General features: G+C 43.7%; 1 protein-coding gene across 7 annotated transcripts in view; it reads left to right on the top strand.

Annotated features, from left to right (window-relative positions):
* Positions 1-13,297, top strand: part of Aopep (aminopeptidase O (putative)) — a 267,788-nt gene that overhangs the window by 15,064 nt on the left and 239,427 nt on the right. The gene's annotated exons all lie outside the window — the stretch shown is intronic.

Raw genomic sequence — 13,297 nt, 5'->3', positions numbered from 1 at the left:
CTCGACAAGTACAGTTGGCAGTAGAAAATTTAAAGCATATACTTGAGGAAAGCTTGCCCCTCTATTTAGCACTTAAAAGCTAGACTAGCCTCCTATTTTCTGAGGCCGCCTTGTGTGTGAGAAGTCAGTCTTGAATGTATCAATGCATCAGGCTCCCTGTGAGGTCTATATCATTTATTCTGGCTACTTTTAAGATTTTCGTTTTTATTCTCTCTTCCTTTTTTCATTTTTTTAAAGTTTGATAGTGATATAGTTTGGTTGGCATTTTTTAGATTTATAATGCTCTCACTTATCAGATTCTTTGAACTTTATGTTTCACCTAATTTGGAATATTTCAGTCTTTTTGAGACAAGGGCTCCATGCTCTGGAAGGCTGGTCCTGAGCTGCTTTCTATCTTACCCTCTTCAGTGCCCTGATTGGCGACATATACCACCACAATGGCCACAATTTTAAAGATTAATGGTTACTTCTGAAATACGTGTAGGTTTATCAAAAAGTTACAAAGATATTGAGGGTATTGCCACATAGTCATCACCAGCTTCCCTAAGCTTTCTTGTGTAATATATATTTATTAAATTTAAAAGGTTGTCTTTGTATAAACTTTTACCTATAGTATTTTCATATCCCTTTTTTTTTTCTGTCTTAGCACATTTTCCATCAGACTGGAACTGTGTCTCCCACATGTGCTGTTCAGGGGCCTCACGCTGTTGTTCAGTACTGGCCTAGTGTTTTTAGGACGTCTGTCAATGTGAACATGTACGGTATTTTCTCATGCCCAGAGAGGTGTGGTTTTGGGTGTGATAACAAGAATGCAGGTCAGATTCAGCAGGTCTGAGAAAGGAGTGAACACAGTTACCCTTCAGAAAGAGCTGCTTTAGGTAGGGGAGACCGCAGCAAGGCCCATGGATTGAGACTTGAAGTAGGAGAGCAGTTGGGAGGACGCTAACACAGCAGACAGCAGAGTGCAGCCTGAAAGGGAGAGAGAAACCTTTCCTCAAAACTTAGGAGCCTCATCACATGACAGATCCTGAAGGGAGAGACATACCCTCTGCTTTTCCCTCAGAAAAACACAGAGATCAAAGGGAATTTCTGACTTTTGTGTCTAGGTGTGGCAGGAAGTTTCACACCACATAACTTAGTCTGGTTTAGCCCACATGCTCAGGGATCAAATACTAGGTAGGAGTATAAACTTACCTGCAATAGCAAGTGGTGGTGGTGGTGGTGGGGTTAACTAGCCTTGTTCACAGCTGAATGTCAGAGAGAGAGAGAGAGAGAGAGAGAGAGAGAGAGAGAGAGAGAGAGAGAGAGAGAGAACTGCAGAAGACTGGAGAGAGGCTGCAGTGGATGCTACCTGGTCTCTGAGAGGGAGAAAGGTAGCCGGAGGGTCTACCATCCAGTACAAAGTGCCCTTCTCACTGCATGCTACCAGGGTGTGAAGTGGGGACTGACACCTTAGTGATGCTGAAGCTGAACTGTGTAACTGTGTGAAGATTTCTGCTGAGAATGGTGTTTCCCCTTTCCTGTTCCCTGTCAATTGCTAAGTCTACTGTAAGAGGGCATATTCATCCATGTGGTTAGCCTTATGTTTATATGAGAATAGACTCATAGGTGGCATTGTCGTTCTTTGGGTTCTAACCCAGTATCACCACTGCTTGCTTTATGCTCCCTGGTCCAGCCTTCAGGAGCTCTTCAGGTTGGTTCCTGTCTCTTCGAGACTCTCCTTCCTTTGTCCCCCTGGAAGAATCTGTGGTGGCTAGTCTTGGTTGTCACTTGACTTTATTTAGAATCAGCTGCCACCCTCTAGGCTCATTTTGGGTTTCCCCACCCTGTCCTATAAACATCTGTTTGTCTGAGGAGCCTGGTCCCTTTCACTGGAAAGTAGTGTTTGAATCTGGATCTAGGAACTGGTTGTACTGTGTGTGTCATGGCCTCTTACAGTGTTTGAATCTGGATCTAGGAACTGGTTGTACTGTGTGTGTCATAGCCCCTTACAGTGTTTGAATCCGGATCTAGGAACTGGTTGTACTGTGTGTGTCATGGCCTCTTACAGTGTTTGAATCCGGATCTAGGAACTGGTTGTACTGTGTGTGTCATGGCCTCTTACAGTGTTTGAATCCGGATCTAGGAACTGGTTGTACTGTGTGTGTCATAGCCCCTTACAGTGTTTGAATCCGGATCTAGGAACTGGTTGTACTGTACATGTCATAGCCCCTTACAGTGTTTGAATCCGGATCTAGGAACTGGTTGTACTGTGTGTGTCATAGCCCCTTACAGTGTTTGAATCCGGATCTAAGAACTGGTTGTACTGTACATGTCATGGCCTCTTACAGTGTTTGAATCCGGATCTAAGAACTGGTTGTACTGTGCTTGTCATGGCCTCTTACAGTGTTTGAATCCGGATCTAAGAACTGGTTGTACTGTGCTTGTCATGGCCTCTTACAGTGTTTGAATCCAGATCTAGGAACTGGCTGTACTGTGTGTGTCATAGCCCCTTACAGTGTTTGAATCAGGATCTAGGAACTGGCTGTACTGTACATGTCATGGCCTCTTACAGTGTTTGAATCCGGATCTAGGATCTAGGAACTGGTTGTACTGTGTGTGTCATGGCCTCTTACAGTGTTTTGCACTCTCATTTGTTTTAATAGATCTTTTTAGATTCAAATTCTGTTGATATTTAACCTTTGGTTTTTAATCCCAAAGATACCTGGGATACTGTGTTCATTTCTTTCAACATTTTTTCTGGTTTACAGATTGAATTAAACCTGTATGACTATTTGCCCCTCCTTACTCTTTACTATGCATCTCTAAGCTATTAAAAACAATCTAGTAAATTTCCATATGTGTTATTCTTCAGTTCTAAAATTTCCTTTTGTAGGTAGCAGTTTAAGTACTGATTGGATGTATATTGTTGACATGGGTACAGCCATGGGAAATGGGTCTTTCTCCATATGTATGGGCCAGGTTTGAAGTTAGCACATAGCCTTTTTCCTCTGGCCCAAGTCTGGTTCTTTACAGACTGTTGACCAGCGTGTGTAAATATAGGTTGATGACTGCAGAGACTTCCTGCCAGACTAACCCCTCCCACTGTGCTGACTGAGCTATTTGTCCTGGAGGCCATTCTTGGATTCTTTAGTCGGTAAAGGTTGCAACTTTAATTCAAGTTTTAGCTGCTCAGCTCAGGGCCAGTTATGTAAAACCTGATCTTGGAAGAAGAAATAGGATGATGAAGCCTGTGTCATTCTCTTGGGTGAGTGTCAGTGTCTTGTAGTAATAGGAGTGGCAGGGCTGTGTCCCCAGCACCCCGGCCGCCTGGCTAGCTTATGCCCGAAATAACAACACACAAACTGTATTCATTTAAACACTGCTTGGCCCATTTCTATCTAGCCTCTTCTAGGCTAATTCTCACATATTAATTTAGCCCATTTGTAATCATCTGTGTAGCACCGGTCTTACTGGGAAGATTCTAGCCTACGTCCATCCTGGGTCGGAGCTTCATCGTGTGCATCTTTCCGGGAGCAGGGAGCATGGCGTCTTTGAGCTCACTTCCTCTTCCTCCCAGCATTCTCTTCTGTTTACTCCTCCCACCTATGTTTTAACCTATCAGGGCCAAGCAGTTTCTTTATTGCTTAACCAATGAAATCAACAGATTGATATATGACACTCCCACATCACTTCCCCTTTTTCTGTTTAAACAAAAAAAGGAAGGCTTTAACTTTAACATAGCAAAATTACATATAACAAAACAGTTATCAAGTAAAAGTTACAATATTTACATCTATTTTATCTTTTTTCATAATTAAGGAAAACTATAACTATCTATATATTCTTTAACTCCATCAAAGACTCCAGATGGATATAATATTACCTAAGCAAACAAGAAATAAGCAACTTTTAAACTCTAGAAATGACAGACATTTTGTTGCCTGGACAGTCACCCAAAGTTCCTCTGTACCGTTGGGGCATCCATCTTTGGCCTACAGGCCCATGGTATCCAGAGACATTTCCATGAAGCAGGACATTTCAAAGTCAGTTCAGTCACTATCTGTTGTGTCCTGCAGAATGTCTCGCAGACTCTTTCATGAATCAGGAACCCCGAAAGATCATCTCACCTTTAGGCAAGTTCAATAGTCCTCTCTCTGTGGGTTCTCTGTTTCCAGTTTATGCAATAGTCCAGGCAAGAGCAGTTTCTTGCCCAAATGGCTATCAAACTCCATAAGGATCCTCTTTGATGCCCATCTTCCTCTTGAAGTAGATTGGTGCTGCCAGGAGCAGAGTGTCTCATTGTCATGAAAAACCCTAAGTTGTTAAAACATTTAAAAGGCCATATTCTATAATCTTTGAAAGATATGAAGAATGCCTATCTAAAATATATCTATGTACATCTAGAAAATCTTAACATGACTACAAGCTTACTATTATCAATGATTATCCATTAACAACCTATATACATTACATTTTTAAGTGAACTACATAATCACAATACCGTAATCAAGATCAGAAATACATATACATATAACAAAATTGACCTTAAATCTCTATCAATAAAGCAAAATCTATACTAATGCAAATTATTCATATCTATATCATATCTCCCCTTTAAATGTAAAAGAACATTTATAAACAATATTTGGGAACATGGGTGCAGTTTTTTTCTCTCCAAACTGCTTCCTGCTGAATGGGGGCATCATTAATTAGGTCTTTCATGGTATAACCTGTGTGCTAGTTTCATCTCAGTTGGCAGTTGAGCGAAGCAATTTTCTGAAGATGTTCACAGCAACCCTTCAGGAGGGCATGGTCCATCATACCGTATCGGAATAGAAGAAATGAACAGGGTCTCATCCTCTGTGAAAACAAAATAAGAAACTCCTTTCCAAAGCATCATGTCCTTAGATCCAAATTTCAAAGTCAAGGCATTTTCAAAATATCTATGTTGGATTAGTTCAGCAGCATTTATAAACAAATATTTTTAGCAGCTGTTGCTCTTTCCTCAGCATTCAAACAATTAAACAGAGCATAATAGCATACAGCATCAAGATTCTCTGTGTATTTTCCATCTTTGTGCGCTTTATTTTAACCTCTATTTTGTTTATTTTTACTTTTATTTTTTGCCTTTTGAGACAGGTTCTCTATATCTTTGACCTGGAATAACTCTGTAGACCAGGCTGTCCTTGAACTCTCAGAGATTTGCCTGTCTCTGCCTCCCAGGCATTGGGATTAAAGGTGTACGCTACTACACCTTGAACTCACAGAGATCTGTTTGTCTCTGCCTTCTAGGCACTGGGATTAAAGGCATGTGCTACCACACCTTGAAGTCACAGAGGTCAATCTCCCTCTGCCTCCCAAGTGTTGGGATTAAAGGTGTGTACTACCATACCCAACTACTATCTTCCTTTTTTTTGTTTTTTACTTTAAGAACTTCAACTTTTAGTCTGCATATATTTTTAACACACAGTAAACCATTTAGAAATTTTCTTTGTCTTTGATTCTCTCTTTACTGTATATCTCCCTTTTTCTGACCACACGAGCCTTTAAATTACTGAGCAATATGGGTGGGATTAAAGCCGTGGCTTTGGCAGCTAGACCCAGCCCATTCCTTAGCTTTCCAGCCTCTTGGCTGAGGTACTGGCTGTAGCCATGTTTACTGCCACAACTCTATGGCATTTCAAGGTCCCTGCCAGCAAGTGAGCTTCAGCAGCCTGTGCTTGCAAACTGCACGAACCGCCTGTGTAAAAGAGTCAGAGTTTGCCCTGGCAGGATAGCCCAGAAAGCCGGCATTTTTAAACGGCGCAGCTTTTTTCCTGCTATGGCTGAAAACCGAAAAGCATGTGTTCAGCTTTTTGTCAACACCATTTAAGTGTTTCGTGGCAGGACCTCTTAAGAGCTGCAGGGTTTTGCAGCTGAAGCTGAGTCAGGAAGCCTCTCTTAGATGCAGGCAGGCATGGTGCTGGAGAAGTAGCTGCTATCCTACAGCTTGACCCCAAGGCAACAGGAAGTGGTCTGAGATATTGGGCATGGCTTGAGCATGTTATCTACAGTGACCACTTCCTCCAACAAAGCCACACCTCCCAGTAGTGTCATTTTTTATGAGCTTATGGGGCCAGTTACATTCAAGCTACCACTTACCTCCTGACTTAGAGACATGGGAAGCTGAGCAGATTGTATTTTCCTACAATGATCCTAATTGTGTTTTCCATCTCCTTGTGTCCTCTGCTGTGTAATCTTTCATCACCTATGCATAAGGAAAAAAAGTCAATTCCTCTCTTCTTAAATCTATACTGGTCTTTGATTCTTCTCTCAAAATGATGCCTGGAACCCCAGCACAGGGGGTGGAGACGGGGATCCTGCGTGTGGCTGGCAGCCAGTCTAACTGCTACGGTTGTCTCGGATCAGTGATAGACCCTGTCTAAAATCACTAGATGGAGGGCTTCAGAGAGGGCTCAGTGATTAGGAGCACCTGCTGCAAACATGGACACTGGAGTTCGGATCCCAGCACCGGTACAAGAAGCTGGTCATGTAACTCCAGCTCTGTGTGATCTGATGCCCCTTTCTGGTCTTTGTGTACACACAGGCGTGTGCACATACACACATGTACACACACTCACACTGTATCTTAGAGTTACTGTTGCTGTGATGAATACCATGACCAAAGCAACTCGGGGATGAAAGGGTTTATTGGCTTAAACCATTTACATTATACAAACAGTGTTCATCATTGAGGGAAGTCAGGGTAGGAACTCAAACATGCAGAAACTGGAAGACAAGCTGATGCAGAGGCCATGGAGGAGTGCTGCTTACTGTCTTGCTCCCCCTGGCTTGCTCAGCCTGCTTTCTTATAGAACCCAGGACCACCCGCCCAGGGATGGCACCTCCCACAATGAGCTTGGTCTTCCCCTATCAGTTATTTAAAAAATGCCTGTAGTTTTGCCTGCAGCCCAATCTTGAAGCAGCTTCTCAATTGAGGTTCCCTCCTCTCAGATGACTTTTGTTTATGTAAAGTTGATGCAAAATTATCCAACACACAGAGAAACACAAACAAAAAGTTGAATGTGGTAGAAGACACTCAAAATTTACCTCTGCCTTTCATACCTGCATGCAGGGGCAACTTGACCTGTACCTGTGTGTTCTCCCTCTCTCCCTCTCTCCCTCTCTCCTCTCCTCTCCTCCCCTCCCTCTTGTCCTCCCTTCTTCCGTCTCACAAACACACACAGAGGAAGGAGAAGTGATAACTATGCTAACTTTCAAGGCTTAAGGTCATGTTGTACTTGTGGGTTGTTTGGGATACTTGTTCTGGAGGCCCCTGACTGCAACATGAGACAACTATGTGAGGTAGTTGTGTAGCCTTCCTGGGTCATCAGACCCTCCAGACATGTGTGTCCTCTGAGTCCCACTGGATGACAAGACTGAGAAGTTGTAGAAGGATGGCCCTGCTGGCTACAATTCAAATTCCTCAGCTACAGGGTAGGACAAGATGGTTACTGCCCAAAGCTACAAGGTTAGTTTGTCATGCAACAACCAGAACAGTGTTGAACAGAGAAGGAAAGCGAGGGGTGGATGAGTCAGTTATTGTAAGGAAGCAGGTGAGCAAACATACTTGTTCAAATAAATATCGGCCTGAAAACATTGGCTGGGGCCATGAAAAACAGTCTGACACCAAGGTGTCGGCAGCAGTGGTCAGCAGCTGGTGTGGAGCGAGGAAGAGAAGTTTGAACTTTCCAAGGGCCTTGTGTTGTTTCTAAAGCTGCTAGAGATTGACTTTAGGGATTTTAAGGAAAAGAAATAGACTGTATGACTTACCAGTCAGTACAAGGAAAACAGGAACGGAGAAGAAAATTTGAAAACATACAAGTATAGTCATGAATCAAAAAAGTGTATAAATAGAAAACCCAAAATAGGTTGATTGACATCTGTGTCATGGCATCTGCAACTGTGATAAGTATAAATGTGATAAGTATAAAAAGAATGAATTTTTTTTTTGTTTTCGAGACAGGGTTTCTCTGTAGCTTTGGTTCCTGTCCTGGAACTACCTCTTATAGACCAGGCTGGCCTCAAACTCCCAGAGATCCGCCTGCCTCTGCCTCCCGAGTGCTAGGATTAAAGGCGTGCGCCACCACCGCCCGGCTATTTAAGCCAAATTTTAAGAGGCAGTCTAGATGAAACAACCCAGAGTGCAAAGTAAGACTAAAGGGACAGAAAAGCTGCACCAGAAAAAACAAACTGAAGAATGTAGGTGTGATAATTATGCCAGACAGTGGGATTTTGAGGGATTGACCCAGAAAGTGTAAGTGTGCAGTGCAGGTGTGCAGTGCAGGTGTGCAGTGCAGGTGTGCAGTGCAGGTGTGCAGTGCAGGTGTGCAGTGCAGGTGTGCAGTGCAGGTGTGCAGTGCAGGTGTGCAGTGCAGGTGTGCAGTGCAGGTGTGCAGTGCAGGTGTGCACTGTCTCTGTAGACTCTGGGTTGGTGAAAATGTGAGAGTGTGCAAGGCTGGACTGTGGAACCTCTACACGGGCACACTACAGCAGCAGGGGCAAACTGAGTGTGTCAAGTGGGAGTGTGCAAGGCTGGACTGTGGAACCTCTACACGGGCACACTACAGCAGCAGGGGCAAACTGAGTGTGTCAAGTGGGAGTGTGCAAGGCTGGACTGTGGAACATCTGCACAGGCACACTACAGCAGCAGGGGCAAACTGAGTGTGTCAAGTGGGAGTGTGCAAGGCTGGACTGTGGAACATCTGCACAGGCACACTACAGCAGCAGGGGCAAACTGAGTGTGTCAAGTGGGAGTGTGCAAGGCTGGACTGTGGAACATCTGCACAGGCACACTACAGCAGCAGGGGCAAACTGAGTGTGTCAAGTGGGAGTGTGCAAGGCTGGACTGTGGAACATCTGCACAGGCACACTGCAGCAGCAGGGGCAAACTGAGTGTGTCAAGTGGGAGTGTGCAAGGCTGGACTGTGGAACATCTGCACAGGCACACTACAGCAGCAGGGGCAATGTGTGCCCATGTCACTCTTCATCTTGTTTGACCTTTTGTCTTTGAGAGTGGGGTCAGCTGTGTACTGAAGGCTGGCCTAGAGCTCAGGCAGCTTCAGCCTCCTGGACACTGACATTCAGGCATGCACCACCACACCTGGCCATCCACGTATATTTCAGAACTACTGAGGGAAAGAAGTTGCTAGTGTTAACATCCCGCTTCTAGACACAAAGTGGTGTGGACGAATTTGGGATAAGGTTCTTTCTGACTGCAATTTCATCCAATCTATCACATTTGGCTATGTTCCTGTGATCATATGTCTCTAGGGAATTGTGCCCAGAAAGTGTCTTTCAGCTGGTTGACCATTTGTCTTTAAGAGCATTTGCTGGATTTTTTTATTTAGTTTACATTTTTCTTTTATTAAAAATAAATGTTTTCTCACATAATATGTCCTGATTATGGTTTCCGGTTTCCCTTACCTCTGCTACTCCCCATTTCTGCTCCACCCCTCCACTCATCTGGATCTACTCCCTTTCTGTCTGTCATCAGAAAGCAAAACAGGCTTCCAAGGGATAATAAGATAAAATAAAAATTAGCACATTAAAATCAGACAAAACAAACTGAAGGAAAACAGCCCAAGAGAAGCCATAAGAATTAGAGACTCACTCATTCCCACATTCAGAGATAACAATAAAAATACTAAACTGGAAACTAGAATCTGTACACCGGGGACCTGGTGCAGATCTGTGCAGGTGCTGTGCTTGCTGCTTGGGTCTCTGCGTTCATGTGCGTTTTCATCATGTTGATTTAAAAGGCCTTGTTTTCTTGGGGTCCCCCATCTTCCCTGGCTCTTGTATTCTTATTTATTTATTATTTGCCGCCTCATCTTCAGAGGCTGCAGTGGGTAGCCAAGGAGAGCTAACCGTGGTTTTGATGGGGAGGAAGGCTCCTCCGTGTTACAGCTTATGACAGCAAGTGGAAAATGCTTCAGTGAGGCAGGCCAGGATTTAAAATCAGAACACAGCAATAGTCAGAAGTGCTGAAGTCAACACACTTCTTAGAAATATGGTCACCATTTGCTGAGAAAGCCTTTCATAGTGGCCACAGACATGCACTTGCAACCACAGTGAGTTCATGTTTTCCCCTAAATGTGGGACCGTGACCTCAGCTGACGCCAGCGGGTTCTGTGTACTCCAGAGATGGGAGATTCAGTTTATGCACAGATCCGATACAAGTAGGAACCAGGCGGCAGCACCAGGGTGTACATATTACACATAGCTTAGGTGACAGTGTGCTTGGTACCTCCTGGGATGGCTTTAAATACTTTCCTCCCTCCAGGAAAGAATGAAAAAAGAAAGATAAAAGAAAAAAAGATGACAAGAGGAACTAACTGCTAGTCTGTGGACTGGAAAGATAGGTGATATTTAGTGATCTGGACAGAGCAAATGAGGCTCTGTGCAACCTCGGGGCAAGTATTCCAGGTAGAAGAGTTCCTCCCTCATAAACAGAAGAGAGATGGCCAACTTAGTGCAAAGTGCTGCCCTCTCTGAGTCTTGTGTCTACAGTTGTAAAATGAGATCTAGATTGAGTGCGCCCAAAATATTTTTTTTTTTATTTTTAAAATTCAATGAAATAAAGACAGGTCAAACTAGCAAACAGAACTGGAGATGCAGTCAGCAGTGGAAGTGTGTCCAGGCCTGGGTCTGATCCCTACTACTGTGTACATCAATGTAGACTACAGGGCCCACAGAGTGCTCTGATGTCAGGAACAGGAGGGGATTATTGGGAAAGAAATATTGGCAAGAGAAAAATATGGAAGGAAATACGGGTCACAGTTGTAGTAAAGAGGGGTGCTGGTTGCCAGTTGTCATTTCCTTCCTTGTGGGAAGAGACTCTTGACTGGAGCTGACTTCAAAGGGAGATAGATAGCGTTGCGTGACACAGGCTGCTTCACTCAGTTCTCTTTGGCTTCCGGGCAGCAGTCATGGCCACAGAGCATGCTCCGCTCTTCCAGCCTTACATCCTGGTTGGGGGAAGTGGCCATGAGAGTGCATTTCATCTGGGATCCGCTTTCCCTTGGCTCCTTCAGCTTTCTCCAGGAACAGTGCAGGAAATTTAGTCTCCACGGTCATTCTCAATGGGACTGGGATTTTTATGCAAAAGTCCCCAAAGTTGGGTTCAAAGGGAACAGCAGTCCCTTTATTGAGAAGAATATTGTTCCCTCTATATTAGGAAGAGACATAACTACAAAGACCTGGAAGTTCTTTGAATTATGACTGCATTTCAGAGTCATGATTGTCTCAGCAGAGTAGGGGCTTAAGTAGTGAGCTAAGAAGGAGCTGTCAGGTGTAGGACTGGAGAGGTTGAGGCAAGACTTAGCATGGTGTCAAGGGAAAGCACTGGAGAGTCTGCTGAAGAAAACCCAAGGCTTGCCTGATGTGGGAGTGTCATATATCAATCTGTTGCTTTCATTGATTAATTAATAAAGAAACTGCTTGGCCTGATAGGTTAGAACATAGGTGGGTGGAGTAAGCAGAACAGACTGCTGGGAGGAAGAGGAAGTGAGGCAGACGCCATGCCTCTCCTCTCCAGGGTAGATGAAATGAAGCTCCAGCCCAAGATGGACATACGCTAGAATCTTCCTGGTGGGTCACCACCTCGCAGTGCTACACACATTAATGGAGGTGGGTTGATAAGGATGTGAGAGTTGGCCAGTAGGAGGCTGGAGCTAATGGGCCAAGCAGTGTTTATATGAATACAGTTTGTGTGTTGTTATTTCGTGGCATAAACTAGCCAGGTGGCTGGGAACCGGCCGGAGGCCCGCAGATCCATCAACACTTGCCGGTCCAGTGCCAAGTACGCCAAAGTCGATGAGAGGCCACCACTAGTGGTGGCAGCATTTGGAGACTGAGGTGGGGGTTCAAGGCCAGACTGTACAGCAGAGACCCAGCTTCTCACAAACTTCAGAAGCATCCATAGTTGGCCACCAGAAAAATACCTTCTGGTGTTGATACTCATGGTTTTGATAGCCAGCTTGACAAGATGGGGCTCTCAAGGTCGCTATTCTTTGCCACCATGAACCGGAGTATGAAAAATGGCTTTGTAGGCAAAGTGTACTCTTAAGTTATACATTTTCAGAAATAAATGTGAGAGTCTGTTGGGGTCAGCTAATGAGTACCTTTGTCTCTGTGAAATAAATGCTAAGCCATCTCTTCAGTTGTGACAGTATAGCCATATTCTTTCTGTCTGTCTGTCTCCCTATTTCTCTCTCTTCTTTCCTCCATACCCCATCCCCACCCTGTGTCTATTTTTTATGTGTTTTTTCAAAGTTTTTTTTAAGTCTAAGCATACAGTGGCATGATAGTTTATTCCTATGACCCCAGCACTCAGGGACAGAGGCAGGGGGAATTGTTGGGAATTTGAGGACAGCCTGGACTACATAGAAAGTTCTAGGTTGGCTATAGTGTATATGAGACCCTACCTCAAAAGTCCCCCCACAAAAAAAGCCCAGTCAACAAACTAGTGTATTTAGTATGTGTTAACTGCTCCAGATACCAACAGTTTCCCATTAGTGATGCAGTTGACAGCTTTATCCAATTTATTATTTGTAGATGCTGAGTTCAGTGGAGATCGTGCAAAAGGTGGAGCTGACAAGCTCCCTTGGTGGTTTTAAGACACAAACATTTAGATATTTCCCTCTGTCATCATGGTTTACTTTTTCCCAACTTTTGTTTTCCATTGTCTGGTAGAAGAAAAGCAGCACATGCTAAAGGAAATCAGGTACATGTCAGGTCTGAAATGATGCCAAAACTCTCCCCTTAGCTGTGTTGCTATCAGGTAAGAATACATTTTGATTCAGAACTTTTCTGAAGAACTTGTGTATTGTATTGCAACATCTGCTTCTATATTTTAATTTCTCTCCTTCCTTTTATAGATATTTGCATACTTTTTTTCCAAATGAGACCTTTTGTTTGCCACAAGAAAGCTATTACCCAGAATGTTAATGGGTTTTCAGCTATTAAGATGTAATGTATACCTTGAGTATTTAACTATAAATTTGAAAAGTCTCCATGAACAATCTCAAAGGAATACTCAGAATGCACTCCTGGTAAATTGGCTCATTTCCCTGTAATTTACTGGAAGAGCTGATAGGAGAGGAGTCCTAATGTGAAAAGCACATTAATCCCTGGAGTTATATTGTGTGGATTAAATTATTGCTCTCAAAGAATACAATGTATGAGGCCATTTAGCCCTCATTCATACTTGTTATTTAGAATCACAGTAGAAAAACAACCACTTACCTTTTGATGCACAAAATTAGAATTGATA

The sequence above is a fragment of the Microtus pennsylvanicus genome, chromosome 4 (assembly GCF_037038515.1).
Source record: "Microtus pennsylvanicus isolate mMicPen1 chromosome 4, mMicPen1.hap1, whole genome shotgun sequence".
Lineage (NCBI taxonomy): Eukaryota > Metazoa > Chordata > Mammalia > Rodentia > Cricetidae > Microtus > Microtus pennsylvanicus.
The sequence above is the reverse complement of the archived record's forward strand: the minus strand, read 5'-3'. Positions and strand labels throughout refer to the sequence as shown.